At 50.4% G+C, this 17469-nt stretch overlaps 1 long non-coding RNA gene across 3 annotated transcripts; it reads left to right on the forward strand.

The window, feature by feature from the left end:
* Positions 1-170: 170 nt before the first annotated feature.
* LOC122208328 lies at positions 171-14411 on the forward strand. Of its 3 annotated transcripts, XR_006197202.1 has the most exons (5): positions 171-429; positions 1213-1311; positions 11435-11792; positions 12829-13023; positions 14129-14411. It is a non-coding gene; the product is annotated as an uncharacterized LOC122208328 (long non-coding RNA). The 3 variants fall into 3 exon arrangements; XR_006197201.1 differs by lacking the exon at positions 14129-14411 and having other exon boundaries at positions 12829-13300; XR_006197203.1 differs by lacking the exons at positions 1213-1311; positions 14129-14411 and having other exon boundaries at positions 12829-13300.
* The last annotated feature ends 3058 nt before the right edge of the window (positions 14412-17469 follow it).

The raw sequence follows: 17469 nt of genomic DNA on the forward strand, positions 1-17469 counted from the left end.
GCCCCGCCGTGGCGGTGGCGGCGGGGGCCGGGCGGAGAGGGGATCACTCCTGCGATCTGCGGGTCCCTCCCGGGAGCTCGCGGGCGCCGCGCCCACGCGCGCTCTGCGGCTCCCGCGGCCCCACGGGCCGCGCGCTTCGAAGGAGCCGCTGCTGGGCGCGGTCCAACGGCCGCGGGGGTGGGGGCGGTCGTGTTGGGGGCCTCGCCCGTCTCCCGGGTTCCCTGAGAGCCGGACTCGAGGCTGCCACTTGGCTCCAGAGCGCGGCCAGAGTGCCGCCGCTGCCTCGGTGGGTCGCACGCCGGCGCCGACCTGGGAAAATGACTAGGCGTCACCGGAGCGGGCCGTGACCGCCGCTGGGCAGGGGCGCACGCTCAGGACCCGACGCTGCGGGGGCGTGGGGCTGGTGAAACGCAGAGGACCGATCCCTAGGTACATTCTGGGGGATCCCTGGGCCTCAGACTCAGTGGAATTTGGTCAAGGTCCAGGGCGGTCCCGAGTGTCTTCACCGTTCCCTGAATTCCTGGGCTCTGGATTCTGCTGACCCAGGCTCTCCCTCGAGGGCTACCTCTTGAAGTCCTGGTTGGGTCACGTCCTGAGATCTGGTGGGGGAGGGGAGTCGTGAACGAGGTCAACGTGAAAGAGGTGGGTCAGCCGACTGCTCCCTGTACATGCCATCAACAACACAGTGGGGAAGCGACGGATCCACAGCCACACAGAGCACCAGGACAGAGCAGGGATGTGAAGGAGAGAGCAGGGGTTCTGACTCCAGTCCTGTTTTCTTCCTGAGAAGAGGCAGCCCCCACCTGCAGGGGGCAAGCAGGTTCTGGAAAGGAAGGCAGGCTGGCTTCTCATGGGAACTTGATGAAACTGTAAAATCAGTCACCCCTTAATCTTTAGGGGAACCCCAGTATTTTGAAGAAGCTGCAGAGAAAGCTTTAGTAAAATACAGGATGTTCACCCTCCTCTCATTGTATCTGCTGTTTGATTGGCCTCATGGCTCCACCCTGCTGACTCAGAGCGTAGGATGGAATTGGGGAGTGGGGTGCGCTCATGGCCTTTGACTGACCAGGGAGGGGACAGCTGGGGGCAGACCTGGCAGGGAGCAGAGCCACTCCTGAGCAAGGCCAGGGAGCCCCCAGCAGTAGGGCTCTGGAAGGCTTGGGTGGCACCCAGGCTGCCCAGGGCAGCCCTGAGCCTTCCTTAATGCCCCAGGTGAGTTCAGCACATTCAAAGAGAGAACAGGAAAGGTGAGAAGACAAACTTTAGCGGACCAACGCTATGACGATCTTCCTTAATTCTTGCAACAACAAAGTAAGCACTATTACTTCCGTTTCATGGTTGAGGGAACCAAGATACAAGGATGCCACCAGGTTGCTGGAGTCTACACCTCTGGACGGTGCTGGAGCCAGGGTGGGGCTACTGATTCCAAAGTGGAAGGGGTTCGGTGGGATGCCCTCTCCAAGATCCTGAGCTCAGAGACTGTTCCACACCCAGGGTGCTAGGCCTAGCCGTGCACCACTGGATGTGTGTTGTGTTTGCATATAGAAGGGGTGGGGTATGTGTGTGGCTGAAAGTGCCCTACTCCTCAGTCAGGTATAGATTGGATGAACAGAATATCAGGGACAAGGACTCAAGTGTCAGGAAAGACAGGGCACTGGCATCCTTTTCCAAAAGCTATCAGAGCAGATTGGGAGGAAAGAAGATGGTGAACAAAGGCGACGGTGGGGGTGAAGTGAGCAGAAAGCTACTTGCCTAATGAGCCCAGAGAACACTGGCCCTGTACCTGCCCCTGGGCCCCCTTGTCTCCACACCTCCAGTCCCTGTCCCTTCTCACCACCCAGGGTCCCGGCCACTAGTTGGCTGGGCACCTGCCAAAGAAGCCTGGTGGTCCAGGGAACGTCTTCAGTTCCATGCATACTCCTGCAGGCGAATACACACACACAGTCACGAGGCAGCGGGGAGGGAATGGGGAGAGGGGTTCCCATCCCCTGAGCCCAGCCTTATAGCCAGGAGGAGGCTCTGAACCACAAGCGCCTCCCCTGGATGAGTCCACACAAGCTCCACTTGCACGGGACATGTCTACACAGGCTTTACCAGGACCAAGCTAGCAGCAAGTGGGGCCCGCCAGGCCCTCTCAGCTCCCCCTACATCTGTGTGCAGTGATCCTCCTGGGAAGGACGGTTTTTCCATTAGCGCTTCCAACTGTACTTATTAGCACTTATTTGCATCTAATATTCAGGCAGACATTGCTAGGAATCAACAGGGCTGCGTTCCTTTGACATACGCTACATTTTCAATTCGTCACTCAGACTTGCTTCTTATTTTGAGAGGCCCTCAGGGAAGTCCCCAAAGTGGGCCCGAGGCCCCTGGCACCAACATGCCCTGTGTTTTCCTCCTCGGGGTCTGCCAAGGGCTGCGTGTCCCTTTTTTGAAAGTCAGGTTTGGCCTCTGCAGCGAGGGAGGCGGAGAAACGCTGTAAATTTCCGGCGTGAAGCCCTGTGTGCTTGCTTGCAGTTTCTGACACGTGTGTCTCCGCTGTAAGATTAGTGGCAAACTTCTCCCTTCATCCCAACTAAGGTGAAAAGACATTTACATGAGATCCCCCCACAAGTCCACACCCCAGGCCCCAGAGGAGGTCACGGAGAGGTTCAGAAGCCACTCTGTTTGTTGTCAGAGAGGCAGGAGGAGGGGGCCCGACCAGGTTCGGCTGAGGGTGGCAGGCGAACCATCCCCTCCCTGGGCTCCAGATCCCCGGACCATTCCCTTGAGGGAAGATTCTCGCCTACCTTTGTGGGGGAGGCGGGGGAGCTGCAGGCAGGACAGTGGGGCAGCACCTTGTGTTTGATGAAGGGCTTATGAATCTGGTGGCAAGGCTGAGTCCTGAGTCCTATACCTTCCATTCTGTGAGAATTAGAGCAGGGTTCCAGGGAAGGGGTGGGAGCCGTCTGGAGCAGCAGATCCCAGAACACCTTATCTCCTTGCATCCCATGGGAGAAAGAATAGAATAAAGGCATGGACGGGGGGTTGGAGGTGGGGGGTGTTTCAGCTTTCCAAGGCATGGGCTGGGTGGTCTTGTGCGTGTCTCCTAGCCCTTCCCAGCCTGTTTCCTTATTTGCAAAAATAGACTCCACCCTGCTCAGGGCGGCAGGGACCCACAGATAAGGTGACGGGTGTGAGAACATTTTGGAAAGCAGAATCGCAAGGCTGGCCTGCTCTGGGTCACTCAGGTCAGCCCCCTCAAGACGTGGGTGTCAAACATCTTGTCCTGTACTGGCCTCTGAAGTATTGTGACCACGGGGCTTCCCAAAGTTAATTCTCTGCACTGTGACATGCTGACCATGGCACCATTCAGATGGGAGTCCCTTCCCTGGGGACACAGCTGCCTTCCCCAACTGCCTCTGCTGTGGCCTTGGTGTGGGACGGTGGCCAAGCCTTTCCTTCCCATTTGAGCAGCAAGGGGAGTATAGCCCAGGCTCTTGAGACCCCTCCAGGCTTGCATTGTGATGCCACAATTCCTAAAAATCCTTCACCTGAAGGAAGGCCCAGAGAGGTTCCCTTGGCCATGTGGAACCATGTTAGATGAATGTCCCCTCCCTGCCCCTTTTCCTCCTCTCCCTATGACCCGATTCGCCTTTCTTGTCACCCCTTGGGCTTTGGAGAAGTTCGAAGGAACGGGTCCCTTTGTTTCCTTCTTTGTTGAGTAGCCTGAGATTTCCTGATGCCAGGATGCCGGTGTGAACGTCCTTTACATTAGCAATGCTGCTGGGGGTTCCAGGCAATCCCACATCCCAGACACCTGCACTCTGTCTCTCTGTCTCCCACAAATAAATAAATAAAATTAAGAGTAGGTTTCTGCCACAGGCTACAGTGATGCGAGTGTCCACCCTTAACACGAATGAGAATTGGTGAGCAGATAGGCTTTTCTGGGTAGCGTGTAATAAAAACTGTGGCTGCCTTGAGCAAAAAAGGACTTCTTGAAAGGTCCTTTGGGTGGGGGTGGGGGGGGCAGGGAGGGTGTCTCACAGAGCCAAGTGGGGAGCTGAGCATCCGGAGGGAGGTCGGCAGCAACCAGGCCAGAGGGCTAGGGGACCCCTGGGGTCTCCAGGAAGGGAGCCCTCCTCCCCCGGTCGAAGATGAGAGGGTCTACAGACACGCCCCTGTTGACCCCACAGCCCAGGAGGGAGCCAGGCCCAAGTCCAAGTCCAGCCCATCCGTGCGAACTGGGCTCAGAGCCAGCCTGAGGTCTTGAGGTCTTGCCAAGCTCAAGTTCATTTTAGTGCTTCTTAATTAAAACAAAACAAAACAAAACACCACTGGGGCGGTCTGCTGCCCCTTCCTTCAGTTCCCGCAGATCCTTGAGCCCAGTCCTCCTCCGATGGCCTGTCCATCATGGGGAGAGGACACAAAGGTGGGGGTTCCCTGCAAGAGGGGGTCCAAGAGACCCTGAGCATAAGCGGTCCAGAGATTTTTCTTTTTTGCTTTGGGGTAAAGAATTTAAAATTCCAGACTATTTATACGGCACAATTCGGTTAGTGGTATTTCATTGGAACCAAACTAACTCAGCAGTCGTGTCATGCAGGATGGGGCTGAAGTTGACTTTTTCACTGTCAAAGACAGTGGGAATTAGGCTTGCAGGGGGGCGGTCTCCTCTACCGAGATGGTAAACGGCTTTGACTGCTGTTGCCACGGTGGTGGTGCCGTGCATCTATCTACATCCAGATACAAACAAGCTCATTATGCATAATTCTCTATTCCATCACCTTGACATCGCTGACCCTCCTTTTCTGGCTATGTGTTGTGTTGTTCATTATTAACTGAGGTGACTATTAAAATAAGGAGATTACTGTATGAAATCAATTCATGGCACTTCTTTTTTTTTAAGTTTATTTATTTATTTTGAGAGAGAGAGAGAGAGAGAGAGAGAGCAAGCAGGGAACAGGCAGAGAGATAGAGGGGGAGAGAGAATCCCAAGCAGGCTCCACGAGGTCAGTACACAGAGACTGATGTGGGGCTTGATGTCACAAACCGTGAGATCGTGACCTGAGCCGAGATCAAGAGTCGGACGCTTAACTGACTGAGCCACCCAGGTGCCCCATGGCCCTTCTTTTTAAATGCTGCCTAATTGGGAGAGCTTGCTGATTCTCTAGGTCTCCCTCTGGCCTCGCCCGGGTGGGCACATCTCAGCTTGCTGGTCGCTCCCCAGAGCACGGCGGTTGCACAGGGTTTTCGACATCACCAAGTGCTCCGTGGGGTCTGAGAGGGGCAGTGGGGCCTCTCAGGACAGGATCGCCTCTCCAGCATCATCAGCCTAGAGCGCAGTTTCAAAACTCCTTGTGCTCTTATCAAGGGTTATAAATCCACTCACATCTTTCTATCATGTGGTAGGAAAGTGGGGCTTAAGTGTCTTCTGAGTTCCTGAGCTAGCTAAAAGCATTTTTTTTAGATGCGAACTTGAATGCTATTCTACATCTAATGCTTACTATTAAGAATTGGGCTTGAAGATTTTAAAAAGAAAGAAAGGATTGTTTTGAACAGAACAAACTATTGCCATAGGAACATTCCAAAAACCTTTATCAAATGCCACTGGGAGCATGCCATCGGGTAAGGATATGTACCTTGAGACTTCCCTGACTTGGGAGGTTTATAATCAGATGAGCTCAGAAATGTGACACAAAGACAGAGGTCACACACGTGGCAATTTCACAGCCAGGCGGGGGACCTCATTCTGGAGGAGCCACAGGTCTTTGTCCTCAGAGCTGGAAAAGCAAAGGGGTCACTAAGATCAGTAGCGATTGTTGCTTGTCCCGGGAGAGACAAAAATCTCCCCAAAGCAGTCAGTTCTGCTCAAGGGTTTCTCAGACCCCTTTAGCACAGGCAGGTCGAGCCACACAGTGCACATGGGCGGCCTGAGCAGAGATGGAAAACAGCGACAGGTACCTCCCTGCTTCTCCAGGCGATCCTGAGCAAGTGGTATTTTCACACTGTGCCGGGAGCCCACACAACGCCTGGCGGCATGAATCTCTCTACCGGGACTCAAAACAAAAGCCTGGTGCATGACGCATCCAAGGAAACGAGACCAGAAGGAGCCCGTCAATCAGGCGGCATGTCTCTCTGTGGGACACACGAGGGCAGAAGATCGGGAATGCCTGTCCCCATGCAGCCCACTCCTCTGTGTGAAGATGCCTCCACGGGAAATATCCAAGTATCCTTGGAAAGAAGCACCTGCAGGTCCCGTCTCAAGGAGAAACCGGAAAAGCCCGAGAGGGTTTGGTTCTGTAGTCCTTCCAAAGGGTTTTCCAGACTGGAAGCAGATGATGCTAAAACGTATCATCCGCTTCTCCATTCCGGTGCCCAACCCGTCACTGAAAGCCAGCCAGCCACCCAGGAAACTGCCCTCCCAGCCTTGCCAAACCACCCCTCAGGGCCAAGAAGGCACCAAGGCCACCAGGCTTTGGAAGCAGATGCCACGCCCTGCAGAAGATTTGTGGGGCAAGGGACATCTCCTGCTTCCCAGGATTCCTGGGTGCAGGAGTGTTCTGACCGGACATCCTTGGACACCTGGAGAAATGAAACCCGGTCACTGAAAATAGAAGGCGGCAGCAGCAGCAGCAGCAGCAACTGAGCTAAGCAACTGCCACTTCATTGCTGAGTTCTCCCAGAGCCCAGGAAACTTCATCCTACAGGCAGAGCCCAAGATGCTCTAGAGTTCAGAGCAGTGCCCAGTGGCGTCCTGTCGGTAGCTATGGAAACACAGAGCCATTGCCTCCCTGTTGGCTTTCGTGCTGGAGACATCTTGCTGTCAATAGTGTTTAAAGTTAGGTTAAAAAAAAAACCAACAATCTCCTCTTTTGACACCACACGAAGGGCCCTGTGGCATGAAGGCAGCCCCGCAGGTCCCAGCACGGAGCCTGTCACACTCTGTTCCCCATCCTGTCCTCAGACAGAGCTTCCTGTCTGCTTGCTCATAGCGGTGATGGCTTGGGCTCAAATTAGTCCACCCTTTGTGCCTGTTCCAGACTTGGTGCCTTGTCCCCAGATCAGGGGAGCAGGGCAGGGGCCCGGCTCAGCCCTGGTTAGGGGCGTGCTTGACATGGTGCACCAGGTGGAGGCAGGCTCGAGGGTGAAGCCCCAGCCTCTTGTACAGGTGTCTGGACCACCTGCCTTTAGGCTTAGACTGCCCAGCAAAGCCTTTGTTGAGGGCCTGCTAGGGCCAGGACAGGGGAGGGCAGCTCACAGTCAAGGAGTAAGGCAGACAGATGGGCAGACAGACAGACTAGAATGCAAGGCAGATTATGGTGGAGGCACGAGAGACATGGCTGAGTGGTCTTCCCTGGGGCATCAGTGAGGTCTTCATGGAAGAGGTGGCATTTGACCTGACCTATCTCACCTGGCCTGACCTCATTCATAAGACTTCCGGCCACAAAGAACCAGAGATAATTCAATATACATTTGGTTAAACACAAAGACTACTCTATGTCTAAAGATAAAGGACTCTCGTTTTCATGCCCAGAAAAAGGGTAGACTCTACGATTAGAGAATAGGGTTGCCGAATTCAAGAAAACAGACTTAGCATTTAGGAAAGACAATGTCTAGGGGAAACAGCTAATCAACCAGGGCCCTTTGAGGGAATAAAGGGGTGTGTAGACAGGAGAGGCAAGCATTTCACTTGTGTAGAATAAAAATATCTCTCACCAAAGACTCTTGAAAATATTAAGCCAACATCACTCCATTTTTGAAAATCATAAGCAGGTTATACCACACAAGAGATGTTTGAGACAGGCAAGGCTCCTGGAACACAGTTTAGTGTCTGTCTTGGGTTGTATTCCCCCCAAGGCAGACCCAAGACAAGCATCCAGGCTCAGGTACTTTATCTGAGAGTGATCTCAGGAAGCATAAAGCAAGCCAATGTGCTTTGGTGGTACCAGGGAAAGCTCTAGAGAGAGATGAGGAGAGGTGTAGAAGCTGGAGTTTGGAACTGTCCCCTGGGTTGAATTCGGATGTGCTGAGGGGATCGACAGGGCCTGCTACAATGTCATCATCAGCACAAGACGTTCTACATAAATTACTGTTTACATAGTTCTTCTCCTCTGGTCTGGTTGTGATAAAGCACGCCTTGGTGGTATTAAAGTGACGACGTTAGAAGTTCTCCCTGGGGTATTTCTGAGGAAATGGTGGCAGTGCTAGGGGATTATAATTTTGAATACCCTTGAATCCCCTAATAGAAACAGCCCGACTCGGTAGGAAGAACAAACACCTGTGGGAAACATTCACAATGAAACTCGTGGGCAATGTATCCCCCAAAACATCAGGATAGTGGCGAAAGGAAGAAACGGGGTGCTTGTCAGGCCTGAGAACAGAAGCGCCCCAAAATAGCCAATAGGTGCTCACTGGAAAGCCCAGAGCTCCGGTTTTAGAACAGCAGCTGAAACCAGGAGGCATTTTGCCCGTTCTGAGAGCGTGCAAGTGCGAAGGGTCATCAGGTAAGAACACTTAAAGGGGACGGAGCAGCCCAGCCCCTGGGAAGTCCTGAAGCCGACCAGCCAGGTCCTCCTTCCAGGACAGGGCCCCACACTGGGGAGACCCTGCTGAAGGAAGGATCAAAACTGAACAGAGCAAGAACAGAGAGGAAGCAAACAGAAGAGCCAGATGAAAGTGGAGACCTGCCTTTCAACTGCATGAAACGAAACAGGGAGCTTTGTGAAGTTAGAAAGTTGGAAGTTAGAAAAGCTATCTCGAACAAAACCTCCTTTTAAAAGCGCAGAAAAATTAATTTCACCTTTGCAAAAACGGGCAAGAGAAAGGGATCAAGGTCATATCCCGCACAAAGTTGTTTTAAGAAAAAAGAGAATGAGCAGTAGAATGCCATCTCTACAGACAGTGAAAAGCAAACCAGAAAGGCATGCCTACCAAGCAAATAAAAAGCTATAACCTACTATTTCAAAAAGAGCTAGAATAAATTAAGGAACTGATATATGAACAAACAACATAAGTCAGAAACAGAAAGCTCAGAAGTGAAATGACAAACTAAGGAAAGGACTGGGTCTAAAAGAAGTAATTTTGAGAAATTAAATTAGAAAGAATACAAGGATGGACACACACGACAGGAGTAGAGGATATGGGGGGGAATGGAACTGTTGAGAAATCAAAAAGAAATGAACAAAGATTTAAGAAAAAGTGACAAATCTTAAAGCTAGGTAAAGACTACCCAACACACAGAGAATAGGAGTCCCTGAAGACCAAACAAAAAAAGAAAAAAAGAAAAAAAGAAAAGCAAGCAAGCAGGGAATAGAACCAATAACAAATGCCATAGTCCCAGAAAATCTTGCAGGAATAAGAAAGGGTTGAAACTACATATTGAAGGGTCACACCACATTCCTGAAAATATTGACCCAGAGTGACCAAAACCGAGCCATAATTTTAGTTTAATATGAGACTTTAGAGAAAAAGAATCCTGCAAGTAGCTAAGCGAAAATAGCACGATTTAGCAGATTGGATTACCATCAACTTTTTGATGGCAACACATGCCACAAACAAGTAGAATACTATATTTAAGATACTCAAGAACATAAAATATGAACCAAGGATCTTATATCTAGGGAAACTGACTGTCAAGTGCAAAGGGTATAAACTCACACCAACATGCAAAAATTCAGGAAATATTGTCCCCATGAGAACTTCCTGAGGAATCTACTAGGAAATGAGCCTCAGAGGGCCAAAGAGTGACATCAACATAAGGAGGTGAACATTAAATTGAAACTATCTATAGAAGAGGGCGCCTGTGTGTGGCTCAGTCGGTTGGGCCTCCCACCTTGGCTCAGGTTGCGATCTCACAGTTTGTGAGTTCGAGCCCCACGCCAGGCTCTTTGCTGTCAGTGCAGAGCCCGCTGTAGATCCTCTGTCTCTCACTCTCTCTGCCCCTCCCCGGCTCATGCACGTGCATGTGCTCTCTCTCTCTCTCTCTCTCTGTCAATAATAAGCACTTTTAAAAAATTATCTAGGGGCGCCTGAGTGGCTCCGTCGGTTGAGCGTCCAACTTCGGCTCAGGTCATGATCTTGCAGTTCGTGAGCTCGAGCCCTGCATCGGGCTCTGTGCTGACAGCTCAGAGCCTGGAGCCTGCTTCAGATTCTGTGTCTCCCTCTCTCTCTGCCCTTCCCCTGCTTGCTCTTTCTCTCCCTCTCAAAAATAAATAAAGATTTAAGACAATTATCTATAGAAGTAAGAGTAAATGAGGATTTAAAAAAGAAAGCATATAGCAGGGGTGACTGGGTGATTCAGTCAGTTGACCAGGTCTTAATCTCACAGTTGTGAGTCCCATGTTGGGCTCCATGCTGGACATGAAACCTACTTAAAAATAAATAAATTATGGGCTGCCTGGGGTGGCTCAGTCAGTTAAGCGTCCGACTCTTGATTTCGGCTCAGGTCATGATCTCATGGTTCACGGGTTCGAGCCCTGCATTGGGCTCTGCACTGACAGTGGAGCCTGCTTGGGATTCTCTCTCTCCCTGTCTCGTTCTGCCCCTCCCCTGTTGAATGGGAGGGATAAGAGAATGAGGTAGCACAGGGAAAAATGTTACCTGTTTTCAGTGAAGATGTTGACTGAGGAAGTAATAATGTTTTACACTGAGACTGTTGTGTGTATGCTACAGGGTGAAATGAGTCTTGGGGGAGAGAAAGAAATTCAGGTATAAAAAAGAAGAGGTTAGAAAAATACCCAATAACTCTGAATTTGAATTTAAGAATCAGTATACATTCATGGGGTTTTTTATCTTTTTTTAGTAATTCACAGAATTTATTTTTTAGAGCTGTTTTAGGTTCACTGCAAAATTGAGTGGAAAGGACATTTTCCCCTAAATCCCCTCCACACACACACACACACACAGCCTCCCCTACCAACAACACCCAGCGTTGGTGTGGTATATTTACAACAATCAACATCCAAATATTGACTAACGTCAACCCAAGTCCCTTGTTTATATTGGGGTTCACTCTTTGGGTTGTGTGTTCCATGGGTCTTGATAAATGTATAAGGACACATATCCACCCTCATAGTATCACACAGAATAGTCTCACTACCCTAAATATCCCCTGTGCTCTATCTCTCCATCCCCCCTTCCTTCCCTTTCTCCCCATTAACCCCTGGCAACCACCGATCTTTTTTTACAGTCTCCATAATTTTGCCTTTTCCAGAATGCCATATCGTTGGAATCAGAGGGATGTAGCCTTTTCAAATTGGCTTCCTTCACTTAGCAATATGCATTTAAGTTCCCTTCATGTCTTTTTGTGGCTCGATAGCTCATTTCTTTTTATTTCTTTGGATATTTGGGATAGCAGCCCTCTATCAGATATGTCTTTTACAATGTTTTCTCCCAGTCTGTGGCTTGTCTTCTCATACTCTTGACGTTTCATGTTTGTTTGTTTTTTTTTTAAAAAAAGAGATTCCCCGCTAATAGACACCATGACTTCTTGGAGAAATGGCTGATTTCTCCAGGTGTGACTTCTCCATGGCTGATCGCGTCTCAAGTCTGGAGTGAGGAATGCGTGAGATGAGCCAGACACATCTTGCCACAACAGGTAGCACGACAGCAGGGACTAAAACATTGTGTCAAAAGGACACGTGAGCCGTCTGCGAGAGGCTCCCAGTGGCCAAATATGGGACCATTTGAGCTTCAATGAAGATTATAATTATAATGGATCAAACCCATCAGATATATTTAAACCTTTAATTCATAACACTTCTTAAAACACCACCGCCTTCAGAGGATAAGAAACAAATGTATTCTCTCAAAAACGGGTAAATAAAAGGAAAGAAACATTTATCCTGCCTTTATTATGTGAATTGTACCACTGGGTAGCCACAGGGGAGACTAGTGGGAGCGTCTCTTTATAGAAGTACTCAAGTTGACATATCAAAGGAAGCGATGAAATTAGAATATCACCATTTCAAAACCCCCGGTGAAGGAACAGATCTAGGTATTGAGAAGCAACGGCCGGCAGGCCCCGTTAACTCCACAAAAAGAGGCGAACAGACATCGCGTGCCTCCTGATGAAAGAACACATCACTACCTGTGGTCTTGCCAAAGTGACTGAACCTGAGGCTGATCTAACCTCTGGATTCAGCTGCCAATTTGCAGGAAATGCAGAGGAACGCTCTTGAATGGCATCCAGGGTATCAATCAGCAGAATCCCAACTGAGGGAAACCGTGAGCCAAAAGGTTCAGATTCGTCAACAGATAAATTGGAAAGGAAAGAAAGGGAAGGGGGAAACCTATACATTAAAAAAAAATATATCAAAAGGTAGCTCTGAGTTTTTTAAATGTTTATTTATTTGTGTGTGAGAGAGAGACAGAGCGTGAGCCAGGGAGGGGCAAGGAGAGAGGGAGACACAGAAGCAGGCTCCAGACTCTGAGCCGTCAGCACAGAGCCCAATGCAAGACTCGAACTCACAAACCATGAGATCATGACCTGAGCCAAAGTTGGGCACTTAACTGACTGAGCCACCCAGGCATCCTTAGATCTGACCTCTTAAAATGGGCAAGACTACCTCATACATCTAGGAAGTCACACTCAAGTGAGGCACTATAAAGAAAGCCAGAGAACAGAGCACGAGTCAGCAGGGGGAGGGGGGGGGTCACTTTTCCAGGGAGGAAGGCAGTTGAGATTGATAGGTGCGTGATGGACTTCTGGGGACATGAGTGACGTTCTGTTCCTCGATATGGTGATGGTCTCCATAATAACTCCTTAGGCTATACATTTATTTGGCTTCTTTTTTTCTGTCTGCTTCATTTTACAATAAAAATATTTCTTTAAAGCATTTTCTCATTCCACAGCTTCTTCATCCTCCACAAGCCCAGAGGCAATGGTTGTGGCTGTGACAGATTTCCCTTAGGGCTCTAGCTCCAGAGTAAGGACACCGCGTTGTCTAATTAGAAGGCCCCACTGACCCACCGGAATATAAGCTCGGGAACTTCAGAGACTGTGTCTGCCGCGTTCGCTGCTGTATTCCTGGCTTCCCCCCGCATTTGGTAGGTGCTCAATATTCCTCGAATGACTGCATGACAGAGGTCTCGCTTTGACAGGGTGAAGAGTATAGTATCGTCAGTCATATAAAAGACACCGCAACTCCACCACAAGAGCTTGGCTCCTCTCTGTTTCTGAGTGAGTCGTATCTTTATCTCTGAGGTCGCTTCCTGACCCTTTTGGATACCAGCGCTCCCACCGCTTGGGCCAGGTGGCTGAAGAGCTGCAGGAGGTTCCTCGGTGAACCGCTTTTGCGAAGGATGCCTTGCTGCTTCCAGAGGAAGACCAGAGAGGGACTGGCCCAGCCAGGGGAGGCGCCGGATAGTCCTTTTGCCTTAATTCTGAGCGAGTTTGGTGACGCTTCAGAGAGGCAAGGACTATGGCCAACCCCCAATTCCCCTCCCTGGGAATTCACCATGATGGCTACTCGGAAGAAGCAAGGACATCTGCAGGCTCTGGGGCTCAAGACGGGTTCATCCCCCAAATACCAGGGAAAGATAGCACAGGTCTGTGCAGGTGTGGGCGGGCCCTCTGCTGCTCCTGCTTCCCATCGAGGCCCCCAACTCCCACTCCTGGGGGCCCCAAGAAAACCAGGATGTGAGGTGCACCGGTGTTAAGAACGTGAGGTACTGCCTTCATCCTTTCAGACCCAAATGCAGGGCATGTTTGGAAGGTAGCATCGTTTACGGTGATTTCAATGAAATTCAGATTTACACAAAATTGCTGAGAATTATTTGCTTCCCAGAGCCTCCTCCATCCTGGTTTCTACCCACTTAACAGCTAGGACAAGAGGCCAAGAGGTTAGTCATTACCCCAGTTGGAGAGGATAAAGGGCTCTTGAGGGTGATACCTCTGTTTCCCATTTAATGCACATTTCCTGAGCCTAATCTGGGCAGGGATGGTCCCACTCCCAAGCAGTGCGTCCCAAACTTGACTTTGGAAGGGAGGAGCACGTAGTTCGAGCAAAAGGAGGCAGCTTTCGCTCACCTGGCATTTGTTTGCCAGCTCTCCCCAGGCCACAGATGCTGCCTCCACACGCACCTCCAGCCCCTTACAGAAATCCCAGGGGCTCCAGTTCCCCACTTCAGATCTCTGGGTGCTCTCTTCCAGGGAGTCACTCGCCGTGACTTCTCCGAGTGCAGGGAACCCCTGATTCCACCCACTTCATCGTCCTGGTAAGTGTCAAGGCACAGAGTGAGCAAGAGGAGCCCGGACCTCCCCTCACACAGCTCATCACCGGGGCAGCGGACATTAAAACCTCTGTGCCTTAAATTTCCGGAAGCGGGTGGAGGTGCCTTTGTCTAGAAGGAGAAGGAGAAAGAAGGAGGAGAAGAAGGAGAAGGAGAAGGAAGGAGAAGGAGAAGGAGAAAATGGGTTCAATCCTATTTCTCCCAGGTAACCCTCTTCTCCACCAGTTAAAGTACAGTAAACCTGCTTTAAAAGTATCGCTCAGGAAGCATAAACTTTCTTGCACTGCATCTTATAATCCCCTGTAATAGAAAACCAGTAATGAGGATGCCAGCAGCAGGTGCAAAAGGCAGTTTTACATCAATAGGAAATTCAATTCTAATTAATCTCTTCACAGCCAACATAATTGAGTCTTCATGGGGACCACTGGACTCACCACCCCCACCCACCTCACTGTTCCCCGAAACAGGCCTGTCTTGCCCACTGCTGTGCTGGAATTTGCCTGGAAACAAAGGCAAAGACAGTGCTGATACCATCTCGGGTGATGTGGGTTTGCAGTAGTCTCTTTATTTCCATCACCAAGTTATTACTGACATCCAAGGCACTGAGCTCAGTCTCAGAGGCCTTCTCTGGGTATGTAAATAGCATCCTGCTTTGTTATTTATTTCTTAGCTCTCCTCTTTCCTCTCCTGCCCTCGGGGTTGGTTTTTTTTTCTATCTTCTTCTTCTTCTTTTTTTTTTTCCAAAGACATCACAAGGGTCACATCTCTCTTTGCTATCGCAGCACTCTCCACTTCTGCAGCATAAGAAAGAATTATGAGCCGGGCGGGTGTCCATGTCCTGTGTGAGGGTGTATGTCTTGTCCGCCTCCCCATGCGCCCAGGTTCAGACGATAATTCACGCGTGGGTGACAGCCAGTTTAAAAGCGATCACTGCGAAGCCACAAGAAGATGCACAGGATTCGTAAACTCCCAATATTGCCTCATCCGATCTATCTCCTTCATTGCTTTTTCTCTCCTGACGTTAAACTGTGATCATCCTCAGCACCGAGCAAACTTGCGTCAGCCTAATGTTTCAGACCAGCTCCGTTAATTAAAATGCTCCGTCCGTGCTGATTTCCGATAGGCTCTCCTCCCAGCAAATGTGAACGCGTTTGTGGCGCCAGGCTTGGATTGGGTCTTCTCATCCACTGTGAGCAACCAGCCAAGCAGAGATGGGGTGGGAGCATGGCCTGCCAGCCCAGATCTGTCATGGAAAGAGGGACTGCAACTTTGGTGACCTCCTTGAGGCAGGGTCCAGGATCCCCATAATCAGAATGAGCAGCTTGAGGGGTGAACGGCCTCCCACCTTGTTTGGAGTCTGGGGTCTGCCCAGGATAACCTGGAAAATTCTACACCTTCTGTTACCAGAGATAGAGCTGGGTTTCTACCCTGCCTGGGTGAAGCTCAAGCACCACCAGGTGGGGCTGCTGAGCAACAGCAGGTGTGGGTGGAGCAGTCCTGCCTACCCAGCAGCCCATCACCTAAATCTCTACTGGATACCATTTTGCCACCTACCAAATCAAAGTCCCAGCTGGGAATCCAAGGCTAGGCTTGGGCAGAAAATCAGGATTTGTCCCCTGTCCACCATCACTCTTGGGCTTTGGTGTCCCAGAAGCCAGGGACACTTGCATTGCTCTCGTGCTTGTGTGAATCAAGATGACAAAAGGCAGGCAGACCCCACAGAAAGCCCAGCAGAACCAGGGTGAGGCTTGAGAATGTGGTCCAGGTAGGCTCCTCACCACCAGGGCTCGGGTTCCTTAGTGGAGTTTGGGGTCAGGGGAGCAAAGGGCTCTCCACCAGGGTTTGTCCTCCCCCATGTTGATTTCCCTTGAGGACTTTGAAGTGTTCCTGTTTTCCCAGTCAAACTCCCATTTTTAAGCACATGACCCGCTGCCCAAACTCCTCACAGGGCCCCCCCCACCCCAGTGCCCATCAACCTGCTCTCCTCTGGCCCCAGAGCTGTCCCTTCTTTTCTTGCCTATTAGTTGCCTATTTGCTCCTTGTTGCCCCTGCTACTATGGGTGTTGAGCTGACTTCTCCTCTCTAGTCTCCAGATGGGGGCTCCTCCTCTGACCACCTCATGCCCTTCTGCTTGATGACGGCTGGATAAGGAGGGTAGGGAAGAAGTCTGAATGGCTGTCCTGGGGATACTAGGTGGGGGGGGGGGTAGTGGGGAAGTACTGGTCCCACATTGGTCACTGTCTCCCAGGCCTGCTCCCCAGCCATCCCCACCAACCTGGAGATGACCACTGTGATCCCAGACCCTTATGGGGCTGAGCAAACCAAAGTCAGATAATGGAGGAGGGGACTGGAGATGCCTTGACCTCAGAATGAGGAAGTCACCACCATTGGTGTGTGAGATGAGTTTACCCTAAAGGGTGGAGCCATATCCCTTTGAGGCCTGGAATCTTGAGTTTTTATGGTTGCTCTTTATGTTACATCCAACAATTAATAACAAAAACAAGAACAAAACCCACAAAACCCCACGCCCTCTAGAAGGCATAACTGAGTGTAGACATTCTTCTAGAGGGGGTGCAGAGCCATTAGCTTGGTTCTGACAAACCTGAACCTCTTTAGGAGAAGCATGGACTTTCATTCTGGGTGTGCTCCCCAGACTACATAGGGCTCCAGGGTCGTAGGACCTGATCCAACAGAAGACCTGGTGTCCCTCATCACAAAGGGCACCAGCAGACGCTCTTACCCAGCTCCCGTCCTTACCACCACTCATTTGATGATCCCTGAGGACTTAACCGGCCATTCTGTCTGGGTCTCACCTGCCAGACGGTCTGAGCCGTGCTTCCAAAATACAACCTGACCACACCAGTCTGATGTCCACCATTGCCAAGTCAAATCCATAATCCTCACCCCAGCATTCAAGACCAGCTTCTCCTCTCTTTGCACCATTCTCTAAACACACCACCACTTTTCTTCCTGCAAATTCCCATTCACACTGTTCCACTGGAACACCTTCACTGCCACCCACTGCCACTCCTCAATACTCCCTCATGCCTGCAATGCCTGTTACCTGAGAGGCTTAGTCTGTGCAATAAGTCAAGAAAAAAAAGAGATAAAATGATGGAAAAAATAGAAAAGAAGGCAATTGTTCCAAGACATGCTTTTTAATTTTTTATATATTTTTAAAATGTTTAAGGTTTATTTATTTTTGAGAGAGAGGGTGCAAGCAGGGAGGGAGAGAGAGAGGGAGATACAGAATCTGAAGCA

The sequence above is a fragment of the Panthera leo genome, chromosome E2 (assembly GCF_018350215.1).
Source record: "Panthera leo isolate Ple1 chromosome E2, P.leo_Ple1_pat1.1, whole genome shotgun sequence".
NCBI lineage: Eukaryota > Metazoa > Chordata > Mammalia > Carnivora > Felidae > Panthera > Panthera leo.